Genomic DNA, 15,176 nt, shown 5'->3' with positions numbered 1-15,176 from the left:
GCTGACTTACTTCAGTGAAAGCTGACTGAGCCTGTCTGGTAGGACACGTTTTGAATTCACAATACTTTAATTACCGCTGTAAACAGACTTTCATAGAAACTTTTCAAGTGAATGAGAATTTGTGAATGCAACGATTCAGCACAAAAGTCTCTCAGACTTGCTGGATTCTTTAATAACATTTTAGTCCAGTGCTTTTTGCAGCACGCTAATCTGACTCCTAAGAGAGCTGATACTGTCTGTACAAAAGGTTAGGCTGGTAGAAAATCAGGAACCTGAGATTTTTGCTTGTGGCTTACCAATAATTTTTACTAGAATGATCCCCAATGGCTAAAAAATAAAGTAAACCCCAAATCGTCATCTGTGGAAAGACAATGGTAATGCTGAGCACTGTAAATAAGCCGCCCATTCATTTGAGAAGGGAACACCACTTTCTATGACCAATGAATCATCTAAGCTGCAAATTACAATTACAACTCTCACCTACTCGGTAATTCATAGAAGAAAAACTATGATCCTTCTAATGTAAACACAACCCAGTACAAAACATTAAAGTAGGCAGCATGAACAGGGCTGTCACGACTTCAACTATCCCCAGTGCATGATGAATGACAAAGCAAGAAAATGGGATATTTTATAATATCTAGAGGAAGACAGGAACATAATAAATGGGATTGCTTCAGTGGGAAATAAAAATACACAAATAATTCATTTATATCTTCTCTTAATAGCAAATGCTCTCAGAATGATCCAAAAATGACAAGCATAGATAGGAAGACTGGTGTAGCACACATCCTAATTTCTGACGTTTTATACCCATATCTGGATACCGGACTAGATCTAAATTCCATCTATTCAAGCTACAAACATTATCACAACTGGGACCTGATGAGTAGAAGCAAAAAAAAAAAAAAATGCTTCTTATGAAAAAGAATTGTCTAATATCAAGGGGAAACTATGGTAATGAGCTTCAAATACTGGCATTTGTTTGGGGTTTTCTACCTGAGTTTTTTATAAATTAATGAGTTTCATAAAGTAATTCCAAGAAGAAAATAATCACATAAAAATATCCAATTAAAAAGACATCACCAAAGGAAGCCTAACACAGCTGAGGCTGAATTGTTAGCAGCCTTTTTACTTTTTTTGTTTAAAAAACCGATCTGATCATCTTTGACCCTTTGACATTAACTACGGGAAAGGAATGAAAGCTGACCATTCACCTGGCACTAGCTTACATTCCTAGCCACTGTTGATCTGTAGAGACCTGCTGAGTGTCCAAGCACCGTGCAAGTGAATTGCTTGGAAAACTCTTGAAAAACTTGCAAGCTGTTTTTACTTAATGTTAAAAAAAAAAAAAAAAAGAAATTAATCAATTACAAAAGAAATCCAAGCTTGTTTAAGAAAGAGGATCAGATTTTTTCATGGAGCTTTTGAAGCTTCAATTATGTGGCAAATAAATTTTGCACAAATAGGACTTAAAATATTCAAATACAACTCGAGTTTTGAGTGCCACTGCCTTCTCATATCCAACATCTTCTCATAAAAGGCTCAGAAAAAAAATCACTTGACTGACACTCCACTGTTAAAGTCTGTCCTCTACCACTCAGGCAAACAAAGCATAGAATTGTACGAGGAATAAAAACATTTACTTACAACGTACCCTACTAAGAGGCCTATCAGGTCTTTCATTTATACCACAGATATTTAGGTATGGACTAAAAATGTATATAAATTTATTTGACACGCAAAAGTGCAGTAACTTAAAAAAGCATAAAGAGCATAAGTAAAAATTAGCTATTCCTGCAAACTTCTGAAAAAGGCATTTTTGTACAGAGACTGCAGAGTTTTGCAGGGAATCTACATCATCCTTTCTGCCACCTTAACATTCAGGGCAAAAAAGTCTAGGCTGTTCCCTTGCTTTGGACAGAATAATAGTCATCAGTCCTTCTCAAATTACTTGAAAGCTAATAGATGTCAGCTGAGAGACTCAAAACTAGAGTTATTTACCTATTCAGTTACTGGATGCACTCTCGAGTGCTCTGTTTGAGTACATAAGTTCTGTTATTTCAGAATGGGCATATTCTAGCCAACATTTTTCCTCTGAAATTTCCATGTGCACCAATGTGCCACGAGAATCCAGAAATGACACAGCAAGACCCTCTCACCTCTCCGTTTCTCTGTCAACACGGAATACAGTTTCTGACATTCTATTAATGAGAAGGAAGTAGTCCATGGAACATACGTGTGGATAACTTACCGCCAAGCACTTTGGGTACTGTGCAGACAAAATGCCTGCCTTTCTTCTTTCAGTGCCTGCCTTCAAGCCATACTGGTGGCTTACACACAGTAATTTGATGTACTAGGGTTCAACTAAAAATAGATGGCAATGAAGTTCTGCCAAAAGAGGTGTCTGCTCTGGCTCATTCCACCAGCAAATGGTGTTTGCAAAAACTATGTGTGGAACCTCACATGGCTGCTTTCCAGATGTCAACATAGCAGACACATCTCAAGGAAGCAGAACATGCTTGCTGTCTATTAAAATTAAACATGTAATGGGAAGGGACCTAAAGGACCAAGTCCAGTTCCTTGCTGCCACAAACAAGCACAAAATGTAAGCCCTTGTTATTGCTACTTAAAAAAAAAAATAAAAAAAATCCTTTGAGATATTGCCTAAGACATGGATTATCAAAGTAGTAAATGTTTCAAAAAAGTCTTAGCATAAATGCTCATATCTGCTTGCTGAGGCAGCTGTCCCTAGGAAAGATGTCTTTATATACAAAAATCACAATAATATGCTATTACAGCTATAAACACATAAGGCTAAGATGTACTGTCATAAACTACCTTGTAGTTCCAAGGTGGTTATTTTGAACTAATGGAAAAACACTTATTAATCCCCAAGGAAGCTAATTTGAGACACTATGTTAAAAATCTGGCCTTTTGTAAGAAGAAAACAAGCCTTATTAACTCCTAGTTATACCTTCAGAGAATTGACTAGAAATCCAGATGTCTCATCTCTGTAACCTATGATCTTATTCCAGTTCATTTGTTCTTTTGTCACTGATTTCACCTTAAATAAACTTGCTTACCATTCAGTTACTTTTTGTGACACAAATACCTATTTGTAGAAGACATGTTTCAACTGAAACCTAAAATCTCTTTCAGAACTTTCCCCCTTTATTGTCAGAGCAACAAGCATGTTTGAAGTTAATTAATAATTCATGTGAAATGAGTTTGGGCAGAGAATGACTCAGTAGTTCTCAAACATCATGACTAGAATTAGGTGGCCCACAAAAGAGAACGGCATTTAAAGCACAGTTTTAATGGCTCTCCGGCACATGGGTCAAACAGTGAGATTCTGCAGAAACCTGAATGCCCTTCCCATACTAGAATATGAAAGATGGTCAAAGTTTCGGACTCCTCTTTCACCTGTACAATCATAACTGCCAACATCTTGCAACCTATGACAGTATAGGAGTCACAAACTGGGCTGCCTTGTCCGTGATTCTGAAGAGCTGCTTCATCCAAACTCAGTGCATTCGCTGCCCCTGCTATTGACACTGACAGCAGTAGGTTCAACATGCCTTTCTTCAAAGCCTAGCATAACCACCTTTTGATCTTCAGTGCAGTATTTTGGCAAGTACACCAGAACTGCAATACACATTGGATAAAACATGCAAAAAAGGAGCAATTAGAGAGTATAGAAAGGAAAAAAGAAGTTTGTCTAAACTGAAAGCAATATCCATGTAAAATCTGATTCAAGTGTCACCGGATCTACATTCTGCTCGACACAGACAATGAACATAGATCTAAATAGTGGCAGACGAAAATCAAACAGTGATTTATGAAATGGAAGCTGATTGAGATGCACGTGAAACATAAATGAAAACACTGATTACAGTTGCTACCATGACATGACTTCTGTTATACATGCACATAGTTAACATTTCCTAAGAAATTCCCTGTAGTGATAGTGCAAAGCATACTAAAGCCATGACATTGATTTAAGAAAATAACAAAACAAAACAGAGCAGAAACGATAACTGTAAATGGAAAAAAAAAAAAAAAGACAAAACATCTAGATATCTTCTCTATCTATAATTGCTCTTCAGAAATAAAAGAAAAAAAGGTAAGAAAAATCCGAATGTGTCAGAGGTGCTCTAGTAGGAGTACCTAAGAGAACTAATACAGACTGGGAATGACTTCTGCAGACATAGAGGCCTGCTGACATGGAGTACTCTCTGCAAGACAACAATTAAAGAAACACTATAAAAATGGAGGATGGTCCAATGCAATGGTCCTATCAGTTTGATGACTAAAAACATCACTGTCTCTTGCTGATCTACAAAAATCAAAGCCTTTGATCAATACAGTGGGTGAGGGTCAGCACAGACAGAGAGCAACTGAAGAAAATGCCAACTTTTGAGATCATCTATACATAAATAAAAATGTAGGTGATGTAGTTACAGAAGTACTTTCTCTGGAATTTGTAGCTGATACTTTCATACTCATGTAAAGATAGAAGTCCTATGACTTCTTCAACTGTTACAATTACTGAGTTACGTAGTTAACATTTTTATCACTAATGACAGTGAAAAGTGTATTTCTAGCGCACTGCAAGGGCTTCAACTAACTTAGACACACTTATGATAAAGAAATATCAATCCTTATTTTGCAGGTGAAGAACATATGCATAAGCAACTACTGTGCTTTTGTGTGCATCACTGTGGCAGCAGCAGAAACTGAACTTTTATGTACAATTACCCACATCTGCATGACGTCCATATGAACAGCTTTCTGAAAGAGTCTGGTAGACATAGGAAGCTGTCTTGAGAAGAAAATGGGAAGAAGCAATTTTCAAAGCAATTATCCTGAAGTAAAGCATCTGTATGCATCTTCCACCCTACAAGCCAACAGTGCCCAAGAAAGCTCAGCACACACTATATTTTTAGAGGGATCTTCAATCAGGTGTGGCAATTTATTTGCCCCTCCTCACTCAGTCTATAACTGTGTTCCTTACACGGCAACTAGTCTTGCTCAAAAGCACTTACTCCATTATATAATTCCAGATTTTTCCATCAGCTTTGAGATCTTACTGTACAAGTATGGGTAAAGAAGAAAGGAAGAATAATTCTATAGAAGTAGTTTCATATGCTTTTTCACTATTGTATACACCGTTTTCTGAGGTGTTTGGCACTAAGGGTGCAACGTATTAAAATGATTGATTGATTGCTTTTTAAAAATAGAAGTACTGTTCTGATACTAGGATTAACTATTATCATTAAGATACGGCAGAATTTTAAACAGCTTTGAATCTGCACCCTACTGTGAATGTAAAGCGTCCTTCCCCATCCCCCCTTGCCTACATTCTAAACACAAAAAGAGTTCTTATAAAGGAAATAAACAAATGCCACTAACTGCACTCCTCAGTTAGCAACCCATCCATAGGACCACAATAACAATTCCACAGTATCCCTTCAATTCCTGTAGTACATTTTCAGTTTGCTTTCAGCAAACTTGGAGCCTCCCTTCCTCCCTTTTTTTTCTGAACAACATCGGTTGCTCTATGGGAGAAGCTTAATTATAGTGATTTCAAAGGTTCTTATTTTTAAACATCCTATATACTGTAGATCAAATCTCTGTCATTGAAGGGGCTGCGAATAATACTCAGAATAAATAGCATAAATTGGTGGCCTAGTGCAATGCACGCAGGTTCTGATTCAGAGCTGGGTTAGCGACTGCAGCTACAGGGAGATCCTGCCAGCAGCACGTTCTTGCCAATAGAAAAGAACAGTTGATGGCATCTACCCAAGGTCAGCTCCTCGAATTCGGGAGCTGGTCTTCTTCCAGACACTGTAAAGTCACTTGTTTAAATGCAGCCAGTCGGCAACAATTAAGCATCTAAATAAAACATGCAGAGTTTGTACTCCTTTTGAAATCTCCTCTATGCCATGCTGTTTATTTTCTATTTCTCACAGTCTTCATTATCCAACAATCAGGCTACAAAATGGCGGTCAGAGTGAGGCAGACATTTTGTAACTGTCTCATTAAAAGCTAACGGAACAATGGAAATGCACTGAATGAAAAGAAGCAATTTGAAGAGCCAAAAGGAGCACGTAACATTACAGCTACCGAGCTTTTAAGCAAATCCTTTATCTAACTTTGCAGAAAAGTTGAAACAAAGCCATACTGAGATGCAATCTGACCATATTTAACCCCCCTGTGAGTAAAATATAGTCCGGCATGGCCCTTTTTAAACTTAAGTACAGCTCTTCACCTACTGAAGCAAAGGCTCATCTGTCCCCCTATCTACTATGCACCGCATGGAATCAAGACCACCCATTGACAGTGACTCAGTCGCTATAATCCTAACCACATTCTTCCCTTGAAAGTCCAGAAACTAGTGTTTTCTATTACAGCTCCAAGAACTTTACAATGTTCAGCACAGCATTTAAAGTACTTTCACCAAAAGCAGCAAATGAGCATTTAAAAAGGGGAATCTATCTCTGCAGATACCTTTTAATTTCAACGTGCAATAAGCTAGGAGCAGCAAAAACTGGAAAAAAGTAACACTGTGGATAATAAAAGCAAAAAAATCCAAGTTTTAATAGGCACTTAATATTCCTTTCTAAATTGCATGCCTATCACATTATTCCTAGAATTATTAACAACTCATGCATCCTAAGAGGCAGATATGCAGATCTTTAGGAAAAAACTTCAAAGCACATGCTTCCTAATAAAGAGTTAAGCACCTGCCAAATGTTAGGTTTCAAGACTCTGGCATTCTTACACTGTTCCCTCTGCAAAACAAACAAATAAAAACCTAAACCAAACCAAACAACAACAACGACAAAAAACTCTCACAGTAACTTTTAAAAATATATAGGTTGCTACAAAAGTTCTATTTATTTCCATGGAAATGACAATGGATACAAAGAACACAGTTACACTGACAGAGAAAATTACCAGCTACAAAACTGTTTTTCAACATAGTCACAGATGAGCTGATCTGGACACTCTTCATTTCATGGTCTGACAGCTGTGCATGGCTGTCTGGAACATAGCTTGTCTTCCATGTTGCTGTCACCAGTGCTGAAAGGCACCACCCGCTGCCTCACTGTGCTCACATCCACTGTTTGGTCTCCATAAATGTTAAGCAAGCATCAGTGAATATCAATGGATGCCATTTTTTTTTCTGCATGGAGGAATTCAACAACACAGCTTTGCTTTATATACACTTCCATTTCAGACATTAGACGTCATTTTGTCAGACTGCCCCTCTGCTGCCATCTGTCACATGGCAACAAAATTTAATGGAACAGTGGTGGGATGGCTCAACCTCTGCTACCATGCCATCAACATCTGCCTCTGATGTCGTGGGCCAATATAATAAAAGAGAAGGCAATACTTTCAGAGCAGCCATCATTAAAAACTGTGTTTTTGTCATCCCCCTATAAATCAAATATGGCTGAGGGGATTTTGCTTACTTTTTTTAAAATTATTATTATTATTATATAACATTAGCTAAGAGACTGGGCTAATGTTATGTTTGAAAATGAGGATACAATTAAAAAAAACCCACCACTCTGGAATCACAAAATTAAAAAACAATCATTATTAATTTTAGTGCATTTATGACTTTGAGGTATTTGTAGTAGATGACCAAAAAAAAAAAAAAAAAAAAAACCAAAAAACCCAACAAAACAGGTAAGACTTAATTTTATAGATGTTACATGGGTATACTGACAGAAGAAGCAAGGCTAAAGCAGCACATCTCTCTTTCTGCTTCTCATACCAATGCTTGCAATCCAGCATGACATCATTACTTCAATTCAACAGACCAAGCTGTGAAATAGGCAAAGAGTGAGGTCAGAGGAATGGGAAGAAGTGGCTGGCTCTCAAAAGCTGAAAGCTTGTTCACCAGGTGTAGGTGCAGGAGGCAGAGTGGCTGACTTCAAAACTTTGTATCTTAGTGGCAAATGAGAGGAAGCTGGTGTGCCTGGCTGCACTGAAAGAAAATGAGACAGCTCCAGAATCAGAGGGTCAAATGTTCTCAGAAAAGGGTAAAATTTAGCCTATAGTTTACCTAGGACAGTAACAGATCAACCACTAACACTGTTTCTCTCTGTGTCTTTACATGAGAGAGATTTCCAGCCTATACACTGAACCCTAAGAGAGACACAGCAAGTGAAAGGAGATTTGTTTGGACTGGCTGAACCTGCAGTGTATGTAGGAGTACAAAAGGAGAACTATTACCGCAGCCTGCCCCCTCTGCTGAGCCAGAGCCATTCTGGCTGGACATATGTGCAATGCTGTTAACATGTGGTGGAGGTCCCACTGCTAATGCTGCTGCAGCCAGCTCAGAGAGAGATGCATCTGAAGAGACCAGCTGCTTGCAACCTCCTCGGTACGCCAGGGAAGGCTGAATCTTACAGCACAATATAGCTCTCTGTGTTTTATGGGAGATGTTATTTCCCCGAGACATTTATTTTGCAGTGTCCCGTATCTTTGTGGTGGGGCCAGCAATCTGCCACACTGCTGTGACAACAGGTGGGACAGCTCCTTCAAAACACAAACAGACCTGCCAAAACAGGCGTGCCTGACAAGCTTCCTACATATGTGCTATGTTCAAAGGTTATGAAACACCTCTAAAACCACTGATTGAAAAGCTACATGGATTACAGTTGCACTCTGCTTTTGTTACAAACTCCTCCAATCACGGAAAGAATTCTGAGTTTTATTACGAACTTTGAAAACAGGCCAAAGTTGAGGAAGATGTTCCCTAAGGGCTGTGACCCTTCAGAGGATCTGAGGTAAAAGAAGCTCTGAGTTAACACAGGGTTTCACACTGGCAGTGTGGAAAACTCGTGGTTTCACAAGATTTCCTTGCAAAGGCAGGTGAAATTCAGTGGTTTCTCTGATATTTTACCAAGAGCGTCTGGGTTCTTTTAAACTTGAGACTTAAAGCAGAATCCAGTAGCTGCAAACTTAAACAAAGCAAGACAAAGATTAAGAAAAAAAAAAAAAACACCATTTGCATGATCTCCTGGGAAATGAATACACTGAGCTTTACCTGCTGAGACTCAAGAAACCAAAAGTTTCCACACTCTGCTGTTCAGCTTTCACTTAAATAAAAACATGGGAGGTATGATGGAGGCATGCTTGCATGACACTTTTGACATATCTAAGTAAGGAACCTGAGAATAGACTGCAGAGTACTTCTTAACTTCCCTGCCCGCTACTTTTCTTGCAACTGCTCATGTATTTCTGAAGTTACTCAGTGCTGTCCCCACAGGAAAATCTGCTGTATTACAGCCTCTCCCCCAGGGTTACCAACACTTACTTTTGACAAACAGGAGAAAATGAAAGAGAAGTTGGTGCTAGCCCTTAAAGTAGCGCAATGCCAGTTAAAAAGGCCAAACAGTCACACTGAAGCAGTATTTCTCTTAGAATGGCACTTTTCACCTGTCTCCTCTATATCTGCAAGTTTTCAGCGCTGATGAAACAAATGGCTTGGAGTCACTTCCAGTACCTCCATGAGATGTATCATACTAGCTCACGGCACTGTGAATCTCTGTGACAGCAAGCTGATGCTGAACTTTGAGCAGCATGAGTCTTGTGTTTGCAATAAAAGCCAGAGTATATGCCAGAGGGGGCAGGAGAGTGTGGAAGAATACCATTTACATGGTCAGCAGTGGTCTACAGCCATATAACCTATCAACTTTGTTTTGCCGTATGTTAGAATAGGAACAATCGTATCCTGTAGGGTGTTTGCAATATAAAGATTAATAAAACAAGAGGCAAAAATTTGGAGAGGGGTTTAAAAATCATACTGAAAACCAGGTAATAGGGTTAAAAAGGCAAAGGATGTTAATTATAATATATTGTATATCTTTAATACATTTTTTTAAGTACTGTAAATGTTTTTAGCAGTGAAAAACACTAATATTGTTTAAATTTGATTCTACTGTTAAATCCCTAGAGAAAGAAAAAATTCTAAATGTTGTCAGCATTGGTTTTTGGTCTTCTGTAGTGAACTACTTCTTAACCACTTGTGAATGCTGGAAATTACATATGCTGATTCTAGAAAAACGTCCCCCAGAATGCTCCTTGTTCTCCAGTTATCCTTCAACACAGCACAGTTGTGAGAAAATTAACTATTTCTAACAAAGTGTTTCAAACAGATCTCCTCGGCAGCCACTACTCCATTCTCCCTCATGCTGCAGTTACCGACTATTTGACTGAGTGAAGTTTTGGAGGAGGGCAGGAAAGTATTCTGCAGGCAATTATGAAGTACAGTGTCTGTTTTTTTCAGATGCTGTTCTGCATCCGTATCTGATAATTTTCTAGTGGAGGAGCTTAATAGTTACACAGATGAGAGAAACAGATACTGTGGTGAGTATACAAGTGCTGTATTTTTTGACTGTGAACTTGGATAATATTAAGCTGTAAAAAAATAATCTCGAATAAAATGAACTATTGCAAGAAGAAACTCCGGAGTACTTTCTCGTTCATATAAAAAGCAGTGGATTCACCATTATGACCAAATGTATCCCTTGATCACTTCCTCTTCATCATTTATGTAAAACCAGTTGCCATGACAACTGAAATGATTGTTTTAATAAAGCAACGTCCCCCTATATTTTAAGTACTGCAGGCTCCCGAGAAAAATCTATTCCTCAACTCCAAAGACACAAAATACAGCAAACAAAGAAGTTGACAAAAAAAGAAAAAAAAAACAAAACAAAACCCAACACAAGACATGAGATATCTGTACAGTGAATGCATTTTGCATGGAAGTGGTGTTTCTGGCCCACAACTCCAAAGACAAGCTTACTGCTTATTATAAGCTTTACTACACTTCCTACTACTCCCCAAGATTCAAGATTTCTGTACAAGGCATGAGTTAAATTCAGATGTGAGGTAGTGATGAAAGGTTCATGAAGTGTCAAGAGAGAGTTGTTTCTGTACATCTGAGCAAGCAGCCTTCAAACCAGTCTGTGCAGATGAGGTAAAGGAGATGTATGTTTGCAGGAAGAGGTCCTCACAGGGTAAGAAACAGTCCTAAAGATTACTTTCAGTTGCAGTGACAAGGAAGAGTATTGGTCAGTGAAGAAAAAAAAACAACAACCTGGTGGGAAATTATGAGAAGGAAATTGGGAACATCTTGGTTCATTGGACTGATATGCTAACTCTAGAAATTCTGTAGGCATCTTCTTCAGATATGGATTTCTGTGTGCTTTGTGCCGGCCTGGAGTGACTGCTTCCTATTCTACAAGGTTACACAGCTCACTAACAGTTAATAGAGAACGTATAAAAGAGAACAACTACACACTGTCAAGGGAGATGAAATTAAATATCCCAGCAGACATTCCTGTTCATATGACATTCTGGCCAACAGGCTTCTTCAGATACTTAAGTGATAACAACACAGTTAGTTTTCTTGTTAATGTTAGTTCAGAGGGAATTTAATTGAATAAATAGTTCAAACTAGCAATTTCTTTCAGCAATTTTGGGATGGCAGTGTACCATCTGTATCTGTCTCTCTGTAATGCAACAACAGATAGCTTAAACTTCAAGTTTGCCGCCCTTGCAACATCAGGCATCACATTACTAATGCAGAGCTAGGTTATCATTCTCCTTCTAACCTTAATGAGTTTTAAGCTATTTGAGTGGGGTTTGAACTAACAAGAATGGGTAGTAACAGCAGCAGCATAGCCACTGCATGGTGTGTGCGAGGAACTGGATTATCTGCCTTAGAAACTGATCCCTCACACTGCTAACATGCAGACAAATTCTGAGACCCAGACTGGCCAGCCAGACCTTGGTTTGGTTAAGTTTTGCTACGACACATTTTTGGCACAGACTTCAACCTAGTTCTTACTTGTGCGACAGTGACTCCACTGAAAAACAGTGCTTGGACTACCAGAATGATTTGATTAGTGGCACAGCATGACTGGATTAGCAGCTGATACACTGTGTTAACTCAAGTTTCAAGTCTCTTGCCACTTCTCTATTGCATTACCCATTTAAATATCAGCAGCACTTGTTCTTCAAATCAGGCTCCCGAAACCAATGGATTGGCTGACTCAAGTGAAAAGCACTACCCAAAAAACTAGATGGCTTTGTGGGTGACTGAAGTTACCAGTAACAGCTGAGCTGGGTCTGCAGTTAACTACCTCTTCAGTGCAGACAGATCCTTATTGTACAGATGCAGACTCAGAGTACATAAGACTTTTAATATTCCTCTTCTTTTTCCCTATAAAGCATTTATTTTCTTAACTACTTTGATGACTGTGTAATTAACACCATGTTTCTAAGTTTACAGAGCAGGCTGCGTTTTAAAGATACTTTGAAGCATACACACTGCATAATCTATTTCATATACATTTTTAACTTTTCAAAGGTTCCTTCTGATACGTCACACATTTCTGAGTAGGAATCACATACAAATTACTCGGGTTAGAACTGTTACTTGCATGAGTTCTATATTCAAATTTTTAGTTTCTTATTTCTTCGCAATAGTGAAAGAGTTAATCTCACATCTAAATGGGAGTTTGCCCTTAGTAAGAAAGCAATAAAGCAAGCCAACAATAATAATCTAAATGAAGGCCATTCTTTTGCCTTTTGTCAATATTTTCATAGCGACAAACAGATCAAACACATGATATTTTTTAAGGCTTGTATTTTTTCCCTCTTTGTAAATCATAAATGCTTTGGTATATTTAATTTCAAAATGAGCTCCCTGGGGATTAGGCTAACATGATGGATTAAAAAACCTTCAGAAACTATTACATCTTAGATGGAAAAGTACACAAAATGTTCGTTTGCTACTTCCCCCTGCTCATTTGCTGGCTGTTTCTCTTTCTCCTACACCTGAAAGAACCAAGCTGTCTGCGTTAATCAGAAAAGTTTCATAGTCTTGCTCTCAGGCTTCAAAATGCTTTAGCGCTTTTTTTTCTAATTAAATTAAAGATTTAAGACTATATTCAGAGGAAAGTACTCGAGTGCCCAAGTATTTTCTGCGCTACACAGATTTGGCATATTCATGTGGGAAGAGGTAGAAAACTCACTCCTGCACTATGAATTTGGGTCTTGAAAAGCAGAGGGAATGCTTGCATCTTGTGACAGTCTGCACAAGTACTACCTGGTGTTTGTGGAAGAAGTATATGAAATGTTTTTGAAGATCCAAGAGCCCGTTACTCTTGAATTTCCACTGGTTTTAAACAGGCCTTTCTTAACAAAGATAGAAGACACTTCTCACTGAGCTGCATTTGTAAGACCTGACTAACTTATCCATGCAAGAGCATAAGGACAACAGCTCACTGTCCAGACATGGAGAATATTATTCTTGTTTGTCAGAGGGGATTTATTTGGTGCACTTGAATGTCCTTTCTCCTATCCTTCTGTCCTTATCAATTGCACAGCACTGGAAGGCTCCTGAATGATCAGTACAGCCCTTAACAACAGAGCTGGGAAAGGCTTTTTCACCCACTAGATAATTTCCTTCCCTGGAAAAGGCTTTTGTATAAACTGTGAACTCTGGTCCAATTGCAGATAGAAGTGAAGGAAGTGGCGGCAGTGAGACAGCCCAGAAGTCTGCCTGGACAGAGTGGCTACCAAAGCCTAAATCCAGACACGGAACCTGGGCGGGACCACCTCCTCTTTCATGCAACACAGAATAGCGCTTTAAAACTAGAAGCAAAAGCGATAGGAAAAACTTTCTGTTTGAAGAGTTGGCCCTGAGCAGCAGTGATGCCTTCCAGCAGGAGACAAACCCATATAGAGGTGTCCGTGAGGAGGCCTTGGGATCACCCCTTTCCTGTGTGATGTGAGCGCACCCTCCACTGAGCCAATGACAAACCATGTCCTCTGGAAACTCTGCCACAGTGGTAAGGACAGAGACAAACCATTGGCAAAGGGCACCCAAGGTTTTAATGGATTTCTCAGAGAAACAAAAGTCTCAGAGAAACAAAAGCTTCAAAAGTTTATGAATTTCAGCTTTAGCAAGGATGCAGTTTTGATTACTTACCATATATGTGAAACAATTGAAGTGTCGGGTTTTTTTTTTCTTTTTTGGCTGTGTTTATTTTGGAACTGGCTATTTTTAAGGTCACAGTCCCTGCTAAGGGAGGAAACTGTATCTCTAGGGTACCGGGAATTAAACAGAGGAAAGAAAAAGGCACAGAGAAAGTAGCTGCCTTTACACAGAGAGCTCAAATGTTTTGTTTCCTTCCTTGTTCGGTCTGTAGTAAAAAAAAAAAAAAAAAGAATTTTACAGTAAACACTGACTCATGCATTTTAAAAAACAAATTCTGAGTTTCACAAGACTTCTTTTTTAACTTTTTCCCTCCTGGAATCCCTTCTGATAAACTGCAGTATAAAGGGACATTATCACTTCTTGACTAGTTCTTATCCCTTCAGAGGCTAGGCTTACCACTCTCTACCATGGTGACTTCTGTAATGGGACCTCTGTCAAGCCAATTATTTCATGTAGCGTCCTACTTTGGAGATACGAATGAGGAGGTAAAGAAGGCAGAAATTGTTTCCAGAGTCTTGAAAAAGCCAGCTGGGACAGAAATCAGCTACTGCAGAGGGCACGCATTGCACTGACACCACGCTTCTGTGCCAGGAATCAGAGAAAACTGCTGCCGAAGGAATGGTGCAAGAGAGGAAGGGAGCGAGCAAAGAGAGAGGCTGTGAAGACAACCGAGCTATCTACATGGTAATTAAGTGCAGAACTTTACTCCTACCAGCTCTGCCCATGCTTGAGGAGGTCATGAGAGATGTTACCACAACAAAGCTACACTGCACACTTGACAAAAAGAATTCACTCTGGAGTGTTAGGTGTTAAATAATGCAAAGCGGGATCAATGCCAGCTGCGATACGAAAATAAGCTTCATAACTTAATTGCTCATTTGCAAAATACCAATGTTATTTATTCAAGCAACTATGACCTTTTTTCTGATGCACTAGTAATGTAATGTTCATGTGTGGCTGTCAGAAGAGCATCATGATGATAGAATAAGTAATACCTTAGATCAGGAGTTGCCCTATTTATTTTGCTGCAGAGGTACCCTTACAGAAATAGAGCTACAGCTCTACCTCACTGTGCTACAGAGTAGTACTCATTGTGCTACTACAGCTGTGCCTCACTGAGACAGGGATTACAGATGCT

At 38.9% G+C, this 15,176-nt stretch overlaps 1 protein-coding gene across 35 annotated transcripts in view; it reads right to left on the bottom strand.

Moving 5' to 3' along the window:
• Nucleotides 1-15,176, bottom strand: part of PPARA (peroxisome proliferator activated receptor alpha) — a 278,561-nt gene that overhangs the window by 102,093 nt on the left and 161,292 nt on the right. For 8 of the 35 annotated variants that reach the window (XM_046942058.1, XM_046942110.1, XM_046942293.1 and 5 more), the window contains one exon: nt 14,030-14,243. The exons of the other annotated variants lie outside the window; for them this stretch is intronic. The gene's annotated coding sequence lies outside the window, so the exon portion shown is untranslated. The remainder of the gene's footprint in view (nt 1-14,029; nt 14,244-15,176) is intronic. 35 annotated transcript variants of the gene reach the window in all.

The sequence above is a fragment of the Gallus gallus genome, chromosome 1, assembly GCF_016699485.2.
Source record: "Gallus gallus isolate bGalGal1 chromosome 1, bGalGal1.mat.broiler.GRCg7b, whole genome shotgun sequence".
NCBI lineage: Eukaryota > Metazoa > Chordata > Aves > Galliformes > Phasianidae > Gallus > Gallus gallus.
This window is presented reverse-complemented; position numbering and strand designations above follow the sequence as displayed.